Source organism: Notamacropus eugenii, chromosome 2, assembly GCF_028372415.1.
Source record: "Notamacropus eugenii isolate mMacEug1 chromosome 2, mMacEug1.pri_v2, whole genome shotgun sequence".
Lineage (NCBI taxonomy): Eukaryota > Metazoa > Chordata > Mammalia > Diprotodontia > Macropodidae > Notamacropus > Notamacropus eugenii.
The window spans coordinates 294,694,312-294,713,013 of record NC_092873.1 but is presented as its reverse complement, the minus strand read 5'-3'; the positions used below and the strand labels follow the sequence as shown (position 1 = coordinate 294,713,013).

Below are 18,702 nucleotides of genomic sequence, written 5' to 3'. Positions count from 1 at the left end.
TAGTCTTTATGGGGCAGCCTGTTTTCTTGCTGTCCAGATACAACCATGAGACAGTTCTTTTTTAACTGAGTCAAAATCTGGGCTGTTATAACCTTCTAACCTTTCAGTTCTGCTATCAAGCTACATAGGACAAAGTTACCCAGTCAATCAACAAATGGTTATTAAGTATGTACTATATAGTAGGCACTATGTTAGATGCCAGGGATACAAATACAAAGAATGAAATAATACTTACTCTCAAGGATTCTATTAAAAGGAGATAGTAAGTACATACAAAATATACAGAAAATAAAGATACAAATAAAAGAGGGAGGACGCTAGCAGGTGAAGCTTAAAGATCACCTTGAAAGAAGAGAGGAGAATTCTGAGAGACTGAGGTGAGGAGAAAGTGCCTTCCAAGAACAGGGGTAGAGCCAGTGTGAAAGCAGAGAAAGGAAATGGGATGAGGGCTCTTTCTTTATCTCCCTCCCTCCCTCTCTCTTTCTCCCTCCTTCCCTCCCTCCCTCTCTTCTCTCTCTGTCTCTCTCTCCCTCTATATAGATAAATATATGTATGTGTATATATGCATTATGTACATATATACATACATATAGATATATACACACACATACACACATATCTATATATCCGTATAGATATCTCTCTCTCTCTCTCTCTCTCTCTCTCTCTCTCTCTCTCTCTCTCTCTCTCTATATATATATATATATATATATATATATATATATATATATATATATATATATATATATATATACCCCTATGACGAAGACCATTTCAGCTGAATTGCAGACTGCAGAAGATGGGGTAATATAGAGTTAGAACAGAAAGATAGATTGGGGCTAGATTTCTTTTTGTATATTCAACTTTCCAAAAAATATATGGTAAAGCAGCTAGTGTGTTCTCCGTTGGTCTTCTCAGAGAATTAGAAAATTCCAGAATGTTAGAACTGGAAGAAACCTTTGAGATCATCTAGTCAAGCGCATTCATTTTAAAAATGAGGAAACTGAGGCCCAGAGAGCGTGTGACTATCACTAATAGAGGACCGGGAATCAAACCCAGGTCTCCTGACTCGCAATCCTGCCCTCTTAAAGTTACACCACACTGACTTCTCTCTCCCTCCCTTTTTCCCCTCTTATTTTGTTCTGTATCTCTCTGTCTCTCCTTCCATTTCTCTTTGTCTCTGTCTCTTTTCCAGCCTTAACATGTCCAGCTCCTTCATTCAGACAGTCTTCATGTGATCTTTCCAGATCCCTCACTATTTGGCTACCTTCCCTTGGACTCTCACTACTTTGCCAACATCCCCCCTCCCCCTTTCACTGCAAGAGAAGAGCTAGGGAGTCTTAGACTTGACCTCTGTGACTTCCTTTGACCTCATCATGGGTTGGTAAGAAAAAGAGCAGGTATATTCCAGGGAAAATGACAGTAGTGAGTAGTGAGTCATGGGGACACATGTTTAAGATGGATCAAATTCATCTACAATGTGAGCTGGAGCCAAGGTCCAAGATTTATGACCTATGGTTGTTCAGCACAACTAGCCAAACTCAAGCTAAGTGCAATGTCATTTATCAGTATTTTGTTTGGGTTCTTTTTTTTTCTTTAGTAGTGGCAATGAATTTGATTAGATGGAGTTACATCGTAACTTTTTCCAGCTGGATCCAAGCATCAAAGGAAAGCCTTAATTCCCCTGATGTTGTCCTCTGTCCTTTTTAGTCTTGAGTCACTTCCCCAGACGTTTTCTCTGAATCGGATGATGATTAAGACATTCAGTCTCATTCTTTCTCATGTTCAGCCTAGCTGCCGCAAGGTTAACAGTATCTGTGTTGAGGACATTGAGGATTCCAAGATATTGCTGAATCCAGGCAAGTCCATGGAATCATTGCTGCTGTTCTGACAGGGACATGTATATTGTGGCCATCTGGTATTCTTCCAGAAAAAATTACCCTCTTGTCACAAATTGATGATTGCAGCAATATCAGGGAGATCTTTTAACAATAGTGGAACCTGGTAGAGTTAAGTTTGGGCTCTTTGGGGAGTGACTGTCAATCATAAATGGCAATTATTACCTGCTCCTTGTGCATATTTGTCCAAGCCAAACCCAAAGAGAGGTTTCCTCAAGAGGAGTAGCAAGTCTCAGGCTGTTAATGAAGATTCTGGTTGTGATTTGTGTAGGGATTTCTTATTGCTCATTAGAGCTAAGGTTGAGGTCATCTTCAAAACTTTTTCTCCCCTTTCCCCTCTGTCTCTCTGTCTCTGTTTCTCTGTCTCTTTCTGTCTCTCTGTTTCTCTGTCTCTGTCTCTCTGCCTCTGTGTCTCTATCTCTGTCTGGCCTTCTGCCTCTTTTTCCCCCCACCCCACCTCCTTCCCTCTCTGTGTTCTTTTTCCCTTCTTTTATATGTGTTAATGTTTTCTTGGTATGTGTTCACTCCTCTCACTTGCATGTGTTTTCATTCTCTGTTCTCTGTCTCTCCACTTCTGCTCTGTCTGCCCTCCTTTCCCCTCCCCTCCTCATTCCTCTGGGTTCTCTCCATTTTTCTCATAAAGGAGGACCTTTCTGGTTTCCATGTTTTCTGTCTTATTCTCTCCCTCTTCCTTTCCATCTCCCTTCTCTCTCTCTCTCTCTCTCTCTCTCTCTCTCTCTCTCTCTCTCTCTCTCTCTCTCATGCATGTATGAGCTCTTTCCTCTCCTTTCCTCCCCCTTTCCTATTGTTCTTTCTCTAAAAGCAGGCTATATTATGGTTCTCAGAGATGCTCCACATTGGGGAAGTCCATGAGTTAAGTAGTCTGCCCAATCCATACACATGTAAGACTCTGTATGGATATAGTCCATACAGGATGAGTGGTATCCTGGGTACTGGACCTGTCATCAGTATGACAGACACACTGTCAACTGATCCCTCAGTCAAGGGGAGGGAACTCAGCCCTGAGCTGGCCCCTAAGTACACTCAGCCACTCCAATACCCTTGCCAGGACCAGCTGCAGTGCCAACATTACTCAGTCCGTAGCTAGTGCCCAATGGGGCTTGGGTCCAAACTTCAGAATTAATGACCAGCTTGTGTTTGTGATTTGCAGGCTGTGCTGTGGTTTGGAGAAACACTGGCTGACTGAACAATAATTGCTCCACTGAGCAAAAAGGTGCTTTTTAGAGAGGCAGCATGATGTAGGCAGAGGGCATTAGGCTTTAAATCAGGAACCTAGAGTTCAAGTCTGGCTGTGCCACTAATGAGCTGTGTGACCTTCCCCTCTCCAGGTTAGGAAAATGAGTGGACTGGGCCATACCATTCTCTTAGAGCCCGATCTCAGTTGGACTATTCTCTTACCTTCACTTGTACACCCTCCCAATAAGACAAAGATGATCCTTCAAATGTCATGTATAGGTGGAGAAATGAAAGGAACACAGTAAAAGAATAGCCCCTAGCCTAGTGCTTGAAGATCCACAAAAGAAAGACCTAGATGATCCCCTTTTTATGGCAAGAGGGTATCTGAAGTCAGTATACTGGAGGCCAAAGGGGTGAGGGATGAGGTTTTAAAATTTTGTCCCCAAGTTTGGAGTTTAAACCTGTCCAAGTCCACTATATTCCTCCCCCTTCACATAGCAGTGCTGTGATTCCTAATAAGTATCTGATCAAACCCTATTATTAAGAATTCATTGTGTTTTTTACCAATGATCTGGGACCATTGGGTAGAAGTTAGAGGGAAGATTTTTGATTCAGAAGAAGGAAGAACTTCTAAGATTTTGAGTTGTCACAACATGAAATAAGATGTCTTAGGAGATAGTGATCTGCCCATCATTGGAGGTTTTTGAATCAGAGGATGAACTATTTTTGTTAGGATGACAAATCAAGGCACCCATAAGAGCGATGGTGTCCATCAATGATAATCACAGTACTATGTCTTGATCAGATGAGATGGTGTATTGTTGTGTTCTGTTCTGGACGAGAGATAGTACAAATGAAAACCACTGGGATGAGAAAACCATGCCTTAAGAAATTCAGTTAGAAAAAAATGGTGGTGTTTATCCAGGGGTATTCTGGTAAATGTTTAACAACTGACTCTCCAAAGCCCAACAGCAAGAGATAGAAAGATAAGTCTCATTTAAAGCTATGGTAGGCACTATAAAATATTTGGGAGTTTACCTGCCAAAACAAACCCAGGGACTATATGAACACAATTACAAAACACTTTTCACACAAATAAAGTCAGATCTAAGTAAGTGGAAAAACATCAGTTGCTCGTGGGTAGGCCAAGCCAGTATAATAAAAATGACAATTCTACCTAAATTAATTTACTTATTCAGTGCCATACCAATCAAACTACCAAATAATTATTTTTCTAGAGTTAGAAAAAAATATTGTCAAAATTCATCTGCAAGGACAAAAGTTTCAGAATATCAAGGGAACTAATGAAAAGAAATGCTAGGGAAGGTGGCCCAGCTCTACCAGATCTCAAATTGTATTATAAAGCAGCAATTATCAAAACTACTTGATACTGGCTAAGAAACAGAAGGGTAGACCAGTGGAATAAGTTAGGTACTCAAGACAAAGTAGTCAATGAATATAGCAATCTACTGTTTGATAAACCCAAGGACCCCAGCTTCTGGGATAAGAACTCACAAAAATTGCTGAGAAAACTGAATAACAGTGTGGTAGAAAGTAGGCATAGACCAATTCCTGACACCATACACAATAATAAAATCCAAATGGGTACATGATCTAGATACAAAGATTGACAGTATAAACAAATTAGTGGAGCAAGGAATAGGAGCAAGGAATCTCAGATTTGTGGAGAAAGGAAGAATTTTTGACTAAACAAGATATAGAAAACATTATGAAGTACAAAATGGATAATTTTGATTACATTAAATTGAAAAGTTTTTGCACAGCCAAACCCAGTGCAACCAAGATTAGGAGGGAAGCAGAAAACTGGGAAAGAACTTTTGCAGCTATTGTCTTTGATAAAGGCCTCATTTCTAAAATATATAGAGAACTGAGTCAAATGTACAAGGATACAAGTCATTCCCCAATTGATAAATGGTCAAAGGATATGAACAGACAGTTTTCAGAGGAAGAAATTAAAGCTATCTATAGTCATATGAAAAAATGCTCTACATCACTATGGATAGAGAGATGCAAATCAAAACACCTCTGAAATACCATATCACACCTATCAGATTGGCTAACATGACAAAACAGGAAGATGATAAATGTTGGAGAAGATGTGGGAGAGTTGGAACATGAATTCATTGTTGGTGGAGCTGTGAGCTGATCCAGCCATTCTGGAGAACAATTTGGAACTATGCCCAAAGGCTACAAAAATGTGCATGCCCTTTGACCCAGCAATATTACTTCTAGAACTATATCCCAAAAAGATCATAAAAATGGGAAAGGGTCCCACATGTACAAAAATATTTAAAGCAGCCCTCTTTGTGGTGTCCAAAAACTGAAAATCAAGGGGATGCCCATCATTTGGGGAATGGCTGAATAAATTGTGGTATATGAATGTAATAGAATACTGTTGTGCTATAAGAAATGATGAACAGGAAGACTTCAGAGAGGCCTGGAAAGACTTATATAAACTGATGCTTAGTGAAAGGAGCAGAACCAGGAGAACTTTATACACTGCAATAACCACAGCGTGCGAGGAATTTCTCTGGTAGACTTAGTACTTCATTGCAATGCAAGGACTTAAAAAAATTCACAATGGTCTCTTAAGACAAAATGCCTTCCACATCCAGAGAAAGAACTATGGAATTCAATCTCAGAATAAAGCAGATCATTTTCTTTTGTATTATGTTTTGGTTTATTTTATGATTTCTCCCATTCATTTTAATTCTTCCATGCAACATGACTAAAGTGAAAAATGTATTTAATAGGAATGTACATGTAGAACCTATATAAAATTGTGTGCCATCTCAGGGAGGGAGTGGGAAGGTAGGGGGGAAGGAGGGGGAGGGAGAGGGAAAATATCTAAGATATATGGAAGTGATTGTAGAATACTGTAAACAAATAAAATAATGAAAATAAATAAAAATAAAATGTTTTAAAAAAATATAATTAAAAAAAAACTGACTCTCCAAAAAAAAGGTACCATCACCCTTTCAGGTTTAATCTGAATTATTCACATTTTCTCTATCACTTTCTTAAGTCTAGAAAATCAACAAAACAATAAGCAAAGTCCTGATTTGTAGTATTTGTCCTTTTCTGAGATATAGACTAAAATGTTATCAATCAGCATGAGCCGGTAAGAGCTGGCTTCAGCACACCGCTGTGTTTATCCTAGGGAATAAGTAGTGGAAACGTGTTCTCTGGCTTCAAGTACTTGAAGGGCTCTTGTATGGAAAAGAAATCAGATTTGTTCTGTTTGGTCCCAGAAGAGCAAACTATGGCCAATGAGTGAAACTTACAAGGAAACAGATTCCAACTCATATTAGGAAGGCTACCCCAACAATCAGAGATGGCTAAAAAAGGGAATAGACCAATTCAGGAGAGAGTGATTTTCCTGACCTGGAAGGTGTTCAAGCAGAGGCTGAGTGAATGCTTGCTGGGTTTCTGAAGATAGGATACATACTTCACTAAATTGCACTAAACTGACCTCTGACCTCAGAGTCAATTTTCAGTTCTGGTATTCTATGATTTTGTGATTCATCTCCTTTTAAAACAACGACAGTAACCCCCCCTCCCAGCCCCCCAGGCATTCTTTCTTTGGCCTTGTGGTATTATTTCTCACATACAGTGCTGGCTGCTGAGAGAATAAGGAAAAGCTAGTTCACCATTGATGGACTAATTGACAGAGATGCCAGGAAAAAAGGAATCTACTTCTGAAAGATCCTCCCTGAGGACATCTGACATTTGATCTCTTTACGTATCTATTCCATGTTGATTGGTTTCTTGTTCTCCCTTAAACTAGTCATCCTTCTTTAATTCCTTGTTTGAGAAAGTGACAAACAAACCCAGCGAAGCAAACACTGTATAGTTTGGACCAAATATGAAATCATTAGCGTCTGTTTCTATTCTTGGCGGCTGGAATTTTACTCTGGTTCTGATTAAGCTTGACAAAGATATTATATTCTAGGTTTTCCTGTAAGTGTAGCTTTTTTTTTATTTTTTTTTTATTGCATGGCCTTGAAAAGAAATATGAACAGAGAACACTTGGCCATAGCAACTTTGGGGTTTTCTTTGTAGTTGCCCCCCAAAACTTGGCTGATCAAGAAACATTCCTCACCATCTGAAGTTGTTGAGGCTTTTGTCCTTGGCTAAGAGTAGCCCTGGCCTTCTTTATGATCATTCTCCATATTCCCAGTTTTAATATTGAATTAAACCTGGAAAATGGATAAGCATTTCAGATTGTAAAAGTCACATTTGTATCTTGTCACCCCCTCCCCCCAAAAAAAGATCTACTGAGCATTCAAAGATATACTCAGTTTAACAAGTATTCTCTCCAATCAGAATCAGTGATTACTCCTTTGTGTCTAGATAATACTTAAGATTATCTAGATGATCCCAAACTGGAGAGGTCCTTCACTCTCTCTGAGGTATGAGCTTTATTTGGTCAAGATACAGAATAGTAAACTTGACTTTCATTCCTGCAAGATACAGAACAGTAAACTTGACTTTCATTCCTGAAAAAAAAATCTAGTACATATTATTATTAAATGGATGATTAGTAAACAGCTAGAAGAGAAAGCAGTGATTATTAAAAGTCAGCATAATTTAACTGAAAACAAGTCATACCAAATTAGTCTCATTTTCTTTGTGGGAGGGAGGTGGCAGGGTTACTGAACAGGTACTATAGATCAGGAGAATGATGTCATTATGGTTTACCTAGCTTTTAGAACAGTACTTGACAAATTCTCACACACTATTCTCACAGACAAACAGAGAAATATGGGATAGTAGAGGATGGTACAGTTAAGTGGCTTCAAGGAAGTGTATTAGAGTAGAAAGAGTGCTGCATTTGGAGTCAGAAGACCTGAGTTTGAGTCTTAGCTCTGTCACTTATTTCCAGCAAATCAATTCAGTTCTCTGGGCCTCAGTTTCCTCATCTGTAAAAGGATGTGGTTGGACCAGGACACCAGTGAGATCCCATCCAGTTCAGAAGCTATGTTCCTGTAATCCCATGGAACTGGTTAACAAGCCTGACCCAAAGAGTAATCAGCAATCATTTGATATCCATTGGGAAAGACCTCTCTTGGTAGGTTCCAGCTTAACCCGAAGCTGTTTAATGCTTTTCTGTAACTTGGATAAAGGCACAGATGGTGCACAATTATCACATTTGTAGGTGACAGTTAAGAGGCACACTTAATTCAGTGAATGAACGATCTCCAAAGGTCAGGATGTAGGACAGATCCAATAAGATGAAATGTAATATAGATGGATATAAAGTCTTAGGCTTGGGTTCGAAATATCAACTTCACAAGCACAAAATAAAGCAGTGGTGGGTAGAGAATGATCCAACTGAAAAAAAGTCTTCTGGTTTTAGTGACCTGCAAGCTCAATAATAATCAACAGTATGACATGGCAGCTAAGAAAGTTAACATGGTCTTAGGATACATTAAGAGATATGGCATCCAGGCCTAGGGAACTGTTTGTTAGTCCAGGGGTGGAGAACCTGCAGCCTTGAGGCCACATATGGCCTTCTAGGTCCCTGGGTGTGGCCTTTTGACAGAGTCCAAGTTTTACAGAATAAATCCTTTTATTAAAGGAATTTGTTCTGTGTAGTTTGGATTCAATCAAAGGGCAACATTTGAGGACCTAGATGTGGCCTTGAAGTCACAGGCTTCCCACCCCTGTTAGTTCCTCTGTACTCTGCCCTGATCATAACATATGTGTGGCATTGAGTTAAACTCTAGGCACCAAAGTTCAATGATAAGCTGGTATCCAGATAAGAGCCAGATTTCAAAAGATTTTACGTGCCAAATATATTTGTATTTTTTTTCCTAGAAGCATTTGGGAGCCAGTGATAACTGTTGGGTATGGTAGTGACATGGTCAGATCTATGCTTTAGAAATGGCTTCAATAAGTGCATGATGGAGTGGAGAGAAGAGAGACATAAGGCAAGGATAGCAATTAAAAAATATTTTCAGTTTTAAGTACTTAAGGCAAGAGACAGTGAGGGCCTGAATAAGACTGGTGGCTGGATGAGGGGGAAGAAGGGGATAGATACCAGAGATTTTATGGAAATTAAATGGTTAAGACTTGATGACTGATTTTACATGGAGGCAGGGAAGGAGGAGAATGAAGAGTACAGGATGACTCTGAAGTTGAGAACCTGAGTGATCAGAATTATGACAGTGCCGTGGACAGAAACAAGGAAGGTTGGGAGAAAGGCAGGTTTGGCAGGAAGTACGTGAATTCTGTCTTGGATATGTTGAGTTTAATATGACTGGCGACCATACAGCTAGAAATATATGATAGACAGCAGTGCTGCCTGTTACTTAGCATAGTGCCTGACACATAACAGACGCTTAATTAATTCTTGGTGACTGATTGATTGATTTCCGTTGTTAGTTTGAAGGAACCTGACCAACTCTGGCCTCCACTTGCATAGTCTTCTCATCCCAGGGTTTTTCCCGTGCTACGATAAGGTATCAGAAAGTAACTTAGCGAAAGGATTACTTTTGTTGCCATTGACTTTATTCATAAACAGCCTCTCTATAGCATTTTATGGCTACAAAGTATTTTCACACACATGATCTTATTTAATCTTTGCAGTAGCCATAGGATGTAAACAGTGTACATTTTACTATACTCATTTTATAGATGACTATCCCAAGACTCAGAAAGTAACTTTTTACCAAAATCATGTGGCTTGCAAATGGTAAAACAGGATCTAAAAATGGATCATTGGACCCCCAATCTACTGCTCTTTCCAGTTCAACAATGACAGTATTCCACGATCTGTACCTAAGGTTTGTTATTCATCTGTGGACAGGCTGAAAAGTCTAGAGAGTATATCAGTGTGATCATATATGGTAGTATTTTCATAGGCCCATAGATTTCAAAGCTAGAAGAGACCTCAAAAGCCAAGCTCTTTAGTTTGAAGGTAAGGAAACTGAGACTCAAAGGTGAAAAGACTTACCCAGTACCACAGTTATTAAATATTTAAGGCAAGATTTGATCCTGGCACTTCCTAACTCCAAGCCCATTGTTCTATCTACTATGCCACTTGGGTATTTAATTTTGAGCATGTAAGACTCAAAGAGCCCCTTAAAGGAATGATTTTAGGATCATAGATCTCATACAGGAAAATACATGAGAAGTCATCTACTCCAGTGTTGGCCAAAACTCAAATGGAAACTGATCCCTGCTGGCAGCATATTGATTTAGCCACAAATTAACATTATCTATGTTGTATTACATTGTTATTTCTTTTGTTAAATATTTTCCAATCATATTTTAATCTGGTTCAGGCCACACTCAGGAGCAGTCTATGGGCCATGAGTTGGACACCATCCTTATCTTAAAGATGATTGATACTGCAGACTAGGAATATTAACTGACTTGTCCAAAGTCACACAGATATTAAGTCAGGCAGAATTTGAATACAGGTCCTCTGATTCCAGAGCCAATGTTTTGTTTGGTTTTTTTCAGTGTAACATGGCTAAATTGCAGGGTCTTGGTTCAGTGACTTTTACAGAATACTAATCAGGCTGCATCTGAATTACTTTATTCTAAAACTTACCATTCTAATGAATAGACCCTCTTACTTGGGTGGAGGTGCCAAGTATAACCACGATAGGAGAACATCCTAGTGTACAGAAGACCCAGACAAAATGGAGCCCATAGTAGTACCTACATATAGGAAGTGCCCTCTGATTACCCATATAGTAGGGGATATAACTTTCCTCACACTTCCTACACCTACCTGAGTCAGTTTCTCTCCTCACTGATAAACTAATTCAGTCTTAAGTCCACAGGGTCATGTCCATTATAGTATTCACCAGCATTGGTCACCATCCTTCCTCTTTAAAACATCTCAACTAATCACTGCCTCTGCCCACCAGAATGGCAGCTCATTTAGAAGCTGGACAGCTCACCTGCTCAATCAACTGGCTTCCCTACCCACAGTGCCAATGCTGTATCTACAAAGAGGGAATGTTCCAGGTTAAACCAACTCCCTTTCATCAAGGCATTTGGGTCATTTCCAAAGTAGAGATGAAAAATTCTCCCATGTGACAAAAGGGTGAACATGTCATCATACAAGCTTTGGTGACCAAGCTATTCCTTCAAACAAGCAAATTCCTCTTCATATGGATTCAGGAGCCCCACTGACTTTTAAGGCATGTTGAAATTAAAAGGCCATCTTACCTCAAAGTCAGAGAGACTACACTCATTCAGCACACATTTCAGATCAGACTGTTTACTTGGCAAGCAGCTTCTTTGAAGAAGACAGTGGTTTTAGCTAGTCATGAGTTCAGTGAGAGTCAACCACAGATAAAATGGAGAGCTGGCCTTCAAGCAAGGATGAGCAGTGGCTAGGGAGGTTGGGAGAATTTGCCATCAAATATTTCCAGTGTTTCCTTCTGTTTTTGTGTAGTTCTTGACCTAAATGCAAAGCAGTCCAGGCTGTAGATTGCTGTCAAACTCAGAGGAACCTCTAAAAGTCACAACCTAATAACCTTAGAGTAAATTAGAGCAGAGACTCAGCTGTCTTAGGTAAAATACATTGGATTGGAGGAAGAATGCACAGGATTGTGGGAAGAATGCACAGGATTAGAAGATGACACATGAGTTGGGGGAGAGAATACACAGCAGGGGAATGAATGATGATGGATTTTTAAAGACTTATTAGTTACTTGTCAAAAGGCAGTGTAACATATGGATAGAGAACTAGGTTCAAGTCTAACCTCTAACACATATTGACCTTATGGGCCTCAGAAAGTCGCTTGTCATCTCAGTGTTCAAGGCAATTCTCTAAGTCTATAAGTTGGTGACAAGGTACCAACTTATATTGGTAGAGGGAGCTTCCTCATCTTGGAGGAAACTGTTTTGGGGAACATCCAGATGGGGAAACTCTCTTTGCCAAGAAGGACAAGGACAGATGGAGTCTCTAATTGCTACTTGTCATAAATGTGATTGTATGAAGAGAGAACCAGACTTAAAGTCTAGAAAGAGCTGGATTTGTATGCTGTCCCCAGCTATCAGAATAATGCCTGTGTATTAATGCTATAATAATGTGCAGCACCTACCTCAAAGAACATAAGAATCAAATTTGATAATGCATGTACAGCACCTTGCAAGGCTTAAAAACATTCTATGAATGGCAGGTGTTAGGATGAATAAGTATATTTCAATGACAGAAGTTTAGCTTTCATTAGTCCAAGTTCCTTGTATTCATTCAAAATATATTAAGAACCTGCTGTATGCAGTTTCCGGAGCTAGACTCTGGAAGAGAGAGGAATTTAACTTTTTTTTCTTGGTGTTAACACTTTTATTTTCCTAGACTTCAGGGTTTTATACATGCAAAAATGGATGGAATAGAATGGAACTCAATTCTTTTAAATATATAAAAGAAAGACAATTTTATAAACATTTTAAGATACCTCAAAATAGTGTATTTTAGAGACCAAGGAGTAATTCCATTGCATCATTCAGCTTTCTGTTACATACTGTATTCAAACCACAGAAGTGTTAGTGAGCTAACATTATATTACAATGTTTGGACATTTATTAAGGATATTGTTTCTCCCTCCCTAAAATAAAACCAAAATAAACTACGATTGCTAGTTCTTGTTTGAATGTCTATGGTATCACAATATTGATTATACTTAAAAGGGAAGAGAATCCTAAACTTCCCCTCAGATAGCATATTCATGCCATACTTTTTTTAAAAAGCGATTTAACAAAAACAAAGAGAACATATCTGAAAATATACACCAGAGGGAATGAAGATATCAAGTATTTTCTCAGTGCTTTGTACAAAATAACTTATTCAGACTAGTCTAGGAAACACGCTGTAATTCCATGTTTTGGAATGCTTTTTAGTCCACTTCTTGCCTGCGCGATGTGTCATCATCCCCTTCAAGAAGTGGCATTTCCTCAGTGATAGCTGCCTTGGTTTCTTTAGTAGTTGAATAGTCTTCATCAATTCCAAGACCAAGTTTGTATCATCCTGTAGATCCAATTGGCATGTGGCTGGGGATCTTCCAAACTGAACCCAGAAGACAACCCAGAAGCAGTTTCATACAATAAGATGCCCAGATCTTTCACTGATTCATCATTCTTGTCAGCCTCTGCCTTTTGCCATAGTGTTTCAATAATGAAATGGTCAAGGTTGATCTCCAAGTGTTTCTTTGCTGCCATGTAACCCATTGTTGAGCTGTCTGTCAGTGCCCAGCCTTCATTATTCTTTCCATGTTTGCTGCTCAGCCATATGTGCTTGTGACAGTGCAGCATGGGGAAGTAACCAAGCACTTTGATACAAACCTTTTCAACTTTCTTCTCTAGGATATCTTTCATAATTTTGCAAAGGTTTTCAAGACTAAAGTCCTGCCCTCCTATTCCTTTGGCAGTTGCACACAATACTCATCAGTAGGTTCAATCATATATATTACTTCTAAACCATGCTTCCAAAGACACTCAACAAAAGCTGAATTAGCCACTTGGTTCTTAGTTTCACCAGTAATATAATAGATATGTTTCTGGTTCTCCTTCATCCTCATGCAGTAGTCCTTAAGAGAAACTATCTCATCACCAGAAGCAGAAGTATAGTATCTCAGCAATTCTGAAAGTTTCTTATGGTTCTGAGAGTCTTCCTGTATTCCAAGCTTAATGTTTTTAGAAAACTGCTCATAAAACTTTTTGTAATTCTCTTTGTCCTCAGACAGTTCAGTGAGGAGTTCCAAGCACTTTTTGACCAAATTCTTCCTTATCACTTTCAGAATTTTGCTTTGCTGCAGCATTTCACGTGAAATATTTAGAGGAAGATCTTTAGAATCCACCACACCTCCGATGAAATTTAGGTATTCAGGGATCAGCTCTTCACAGTTATCCATGATGAAAACTGTGCATGTACCATTTGATGTTGTTCTTTGTCTTTCTTTTTTCAAATAAATCAAAGGGTACACGTCTTGGAACAAAGAGAAGGGCTCAGAATTCCAACTGTCCTTCCACTGAGAAGTGTTTCACAGCTAAATGATCTTCCCAGCCATTTGTCAAGCTCTTATAGAATTTGCCATATTCTTCATTAGTTATGTCATCAGGATTTCTGGTCCAAATTAGCTTTGTTTTGTTAAGCTCTTCTTGATCAATATACTTTTCTTTAATCTTCTTTTTCTTCTTGTCACCATCTTTCTTTTCTTCTTCTTCACTGGAGCCAACATCTTCTATCTCTGGCTTGTCCTCAGACTCCTTTTCTTCTTTTTCTTCCTCCTGTTTCTCTTTTTTCTCCTCTGCTTCATCATCACTGACTTCTTTATCGCATTCTTTCTCCACAAAAAGTGTAATTGGATAACCAATATATAGAGAATGCTTCTTCACAATTCCCTTTATTCTTCATTCCTCCAAGTACTCAGTTTTGTTGTCTCTCAAATGCAAAATTATCTTTGTTTCATGAGCCATAGATTCACCTATATCAGTCCCAAAGGTGAATGACCCTCCTGCTGAAGACTCTTAGGCATATTGATCATCATCATTATGTTTACTGATCATGGTCACCTTCTCAGCAACCAGAGAGACAGAATAAAAACCAACATCAAACTGACCAATCATAGAGATATCTGCTCCAGCCTGTAATGCTTCCATAAAAGCTTTGGTTCCAGGCTTTGCTAATGTACCAAGGCTGCTGATTAAATCAGCTTTGGTCATTCCAATACCAGTATCTACTATGGCAAGGGTGCAATCATCTTTGTTTGGAATGATGCTAATGTTCAGCTCTTTCCCAGAGTCTAGTTTACTTGGATCTGTCAGACTCTCATACCTGATTTTGTCCAGGGCATCAGATGAATTTGAAATTAGCTGTCTCAGAAAGATCTCTTTATTAGAGTAGAACGTATTATTGATTAAAGACATCAACTGAGCAATTTTTGCCTGAAAGACAAAAGTCTCCACTTCTTCCTCCTCCATGGGTTGGTCCTGGGTCTGCATTTCCTCAGGCATCTTGGCAGAGAGAGCAGGAGCCCAAAGGCTTCAGCTGGCAGCAAGACAAAAGAGGAGCAAACTGGCCAAGAGGAATTTAACTTAAGACACAGTTTCTACTCTCATGGAACTTACGGTATAGGAGGGCATTAGAGGTAAACCAACAACTGTAATACAAGAAACTACATGCTTTGTTACCATCTCTAGTCTCCTCTCATTTGTTTAATCTTTGGTCCTTCATGACCCTGGTGAAGACCCGAGGTAAACATATGTCTCCCTGTCTTGGGTTTTAATATTGCCTATGGTTGGTGAAGCTCTCCAGTGATTTTGGTTTTGAATAACATTAGGCTGATTGCATCCCAGTATACTCTAGGAGACTTCCTTGATGTAATCCACAATCACTCAAAAGACACTGACGTCACGAAAACACAAAAAAACACAGAGGATGAAAAATGTCTATTACTAGGTGATGACATGCAATTGGATGAATGATGCATTGAGTTAGTCCATCATGACATAAATCTTAGACAGGTACTGCATATGTTGGATAGGCTGAGCCCAGAACTGAATAGGAAAGTGGGCTAGATTTACCTTGGGAAAAATGTAGAATCCTTTCAATTATCCCAAAACCGTAAAAGCCATTGTTTTTAACAACAATATTTTCTTGGTAATGCTGTGTCTTAACTGATTCATAGAACACCACAACCTCAGAACAACTCAAATTTCAGGAGGAGAGAAGACTTATAGTAGACATAGGGAGGGTACCACATAATTCCAATCATGACTTATATTTAGGAGCACCACAGAATGTATCAATGGAACATGTATATGTATGTATGTGTGTATGTATGTACATGTGTTATGTATAGCTGGAAAAAGAGATGGGTTGAATGGAGCCAGAGGAAGGGACAGCAGATAGACCATTCCTCCACTATACCCACAGGGCTGTACTAAGGTTCAGAAAATATTAGAATATCCAGAGGAAGGTTTCAAAGACTCTATATAAATTCCCTACAGCTGATTTATGATTCCCTTAGCAAGAATCTTACACCAATGGTGTCAAACTCAAATCAAAAGAGGGCCACTAAACTACACATAAAGATCCCTGCAGGCCACATATTGACTTAGAAAACCACATATTACTATTATCTATGTTTCATTATATTTTTATTTATTTTATTAAATATTTCCTAATTATATCTTCATTTGATTCTGGCCTCACTGGGGATTTTGGCCCACTGCCAGGGTTTGACACTTCTGATTTACAGCATGAGAAAGCTCTACACTGGTGGAGGGAACATCTACACCACAGAGATCAGCAGAGTTGTTATGAAGCCTCTAAGTCCAGTAACACTGCCCAGAGGCCACAGCTTTCAAGCCAAGCCTTGTCCCAGGTTGAGAAGCAACTTTTTGATAACACAGTCAATGTTTATGAGGTAGGCCTTCATTACCCTGCCCCCATAAATTCTGAGTTTTCAAGGGGTCTGTTCGAAAAGACATAGGGGAAAGGATGTCGAGCTTGATGTCAGAAAGACCTGTCATCAAAATCTGCCTCTGACATCTACTAGATGTTTGAACCTGGACAAGTAACATAATCTTTTGGAGTCTTGGTTTTCTCATCTTTAAAATGGGAGTGAAAATAGCTCCAGTGTTCTTATACTAAGTGGAAGGGAGGAAGATACATGAAGATTAGAAAGTTAGGAAGAAACCAAGGTGTGAGGACCAAAGGAGATAATGTGTTTAAAGTGCCTTGTAAACCTTAAAGAAATATAAACATTAGCTTTTCCCCCCATTGTTATCAAGAATTAAGTTAAGGAAGAAATATTAAGTGAAACTCCATTCTGCCACAAAGAAAATTAATTCTGAGGTCTTGTATGTCTGCCTTCTGCTTCAAAATAAAATCAACCAGGGAGAAAAAACTTAAAAATAATTGCAACAGACACACCACTGCATGGGATGATAACCAGCCTATGGAGAAGAAAATGGAAAGTGTCTGGGGAAGTTGGGATGGGGAAGAGAAAGTCAGGGTTGGCAGCCTCTAGGAGAAAGGTATCTAGACCAGGGGCTCACACACCCATATGTATTCCTTAGAAGTCAAAGTTGGGGAATCAGTCACAATAAGGCCCCCGCACAGACCTTGGCCTCGACTCTGCAGGGATCTCAATGCAGACAGGAGGGAAATGCTCACAAATGGTTTTCATTACTGATTGCACAATCTCTGGCCTCAGTGTCTGTGTGTGTGTGTGTGTGTGTGTGTGTGTGTGTGTGTGTGTGTGTGTGTGTGTGTGTGTGTTTCATTTTCTGCCTCACATCACCAGTTGTAACTAAACAAGGCAGTTGCCTTCTCCAGAGGACCCAGCACACAGCCAGAGGCTGGGATAGAGCACAGCATTCTTCATTCATGGAAAATATGGACAAGGAAAATAGACAAACTGGAGAGAGAGGCTAGCTGGTTTTCCACAGCACCTGTGTGCATTTTTTATACTTTGAGCAGGAATCAGTTCCCACTCATGCCTCAGCATCTCTGCTCATCAAAAGTTAAGTGGCCAGAAGCTTTCCATCCACCTGTCTTCCATCTGCCTAGATAGCTTTCTTCTTTCAAAAGTACTTGTTACAGTTTGCAGGCCTGACTATTCAAGCCAGCATGAAGAAGGAGGTTTTCCAGTAACCCTGGGTTGTAAAAATGAGACTGTCCTGAGGCCAATTCCAATAACTCAGTCCTAAAGCAGGCCGCCTTTGTTGAATGACCTGGAGTGACTGTGTATACCAGTGGTGTCAAATGCAATAAAAATGCATCCCTGAAGGTCTCAGATTGACTTAGAAAACCACAAATTAACATTATTTATGTTAATGTGACTGTAAATAATGTAATATTGTATTCTATCGTCATTTTGTTAAACATTTACTAATTATATTTCTATCTGGTTGGGCCCCTGGGTGGTTTTGTGGGAGCCTGCTGGAATTTGACATCTTCAGTGCAGAGGCTTTCCAAGCCCTCTACACTCTTGGGCATATTTTTGAATTCAGATATCTTCTTGCAGAAATTAGGTGAACTACAAAGAACTATTTTAACTACTTACTGATGAGATGGTATCAGAAAGTTGGAAAACACTATGGAATCCCTCTCGGGGAACTTAGAGCTGGAAAAAGACCTGAGAGGACATTGAGTTCATCTGGTCATTTCATAGATAATGAAACTGAGGCACAGAGAGGTTGTGACTTACCTAGGACCACATAGCTAGGGGCAGTAAGCCAATATTTATCAGGCACCATACTAACCACTGGAGATACAAAGAAAGGTAAAAGCATTGTCTCTGCCTTCAAGGATCTCACATCCCATTTATCTGCTGTGAAATCTTCTTGTTTCTATCATCAGAGCATCTTTTGTAGATATCTGATTTTCTGCATTCACATATCCATCCCCCAAAACAGTCTGAGACCTTCATGGATTTTTTCCATAGCCTTCCACATGTATAATATAGATAGAAAGTAAACAAAGGCAGGATTTGAGCCTAATCTTGAAGAAAGTTAGTGAAAGTGGACATATAGGGGCAAAGTATTCTATGCATGGTGGATAGCCAATGCAAAGCCACAGATCTGGGAGATGGAGTGATGTGCATGAAGAAGACCA

General features: G+C 39.4%; 1 protein-coding gene and 1 pseudogene across 1 annotated transcript in view; one reads left to right on the top strand and one right to left on the bottom strand.

Annotated features, from left to right (window-relative positions):
* The window catches only part of NGF (nerve growth factor), an 84,571-nt gene that overhangs the window by 41,340 nt on the left and 24,529 nt on the right, over window positions 1–18,702 (top strand). The window lies entirely within an intron of this gene.
* LOC140527483 (heat shock protein HSP 90-alpha pseudogene) lies at window positions 12,916–15,155 on the bottom strand (annotated as a pseudogene).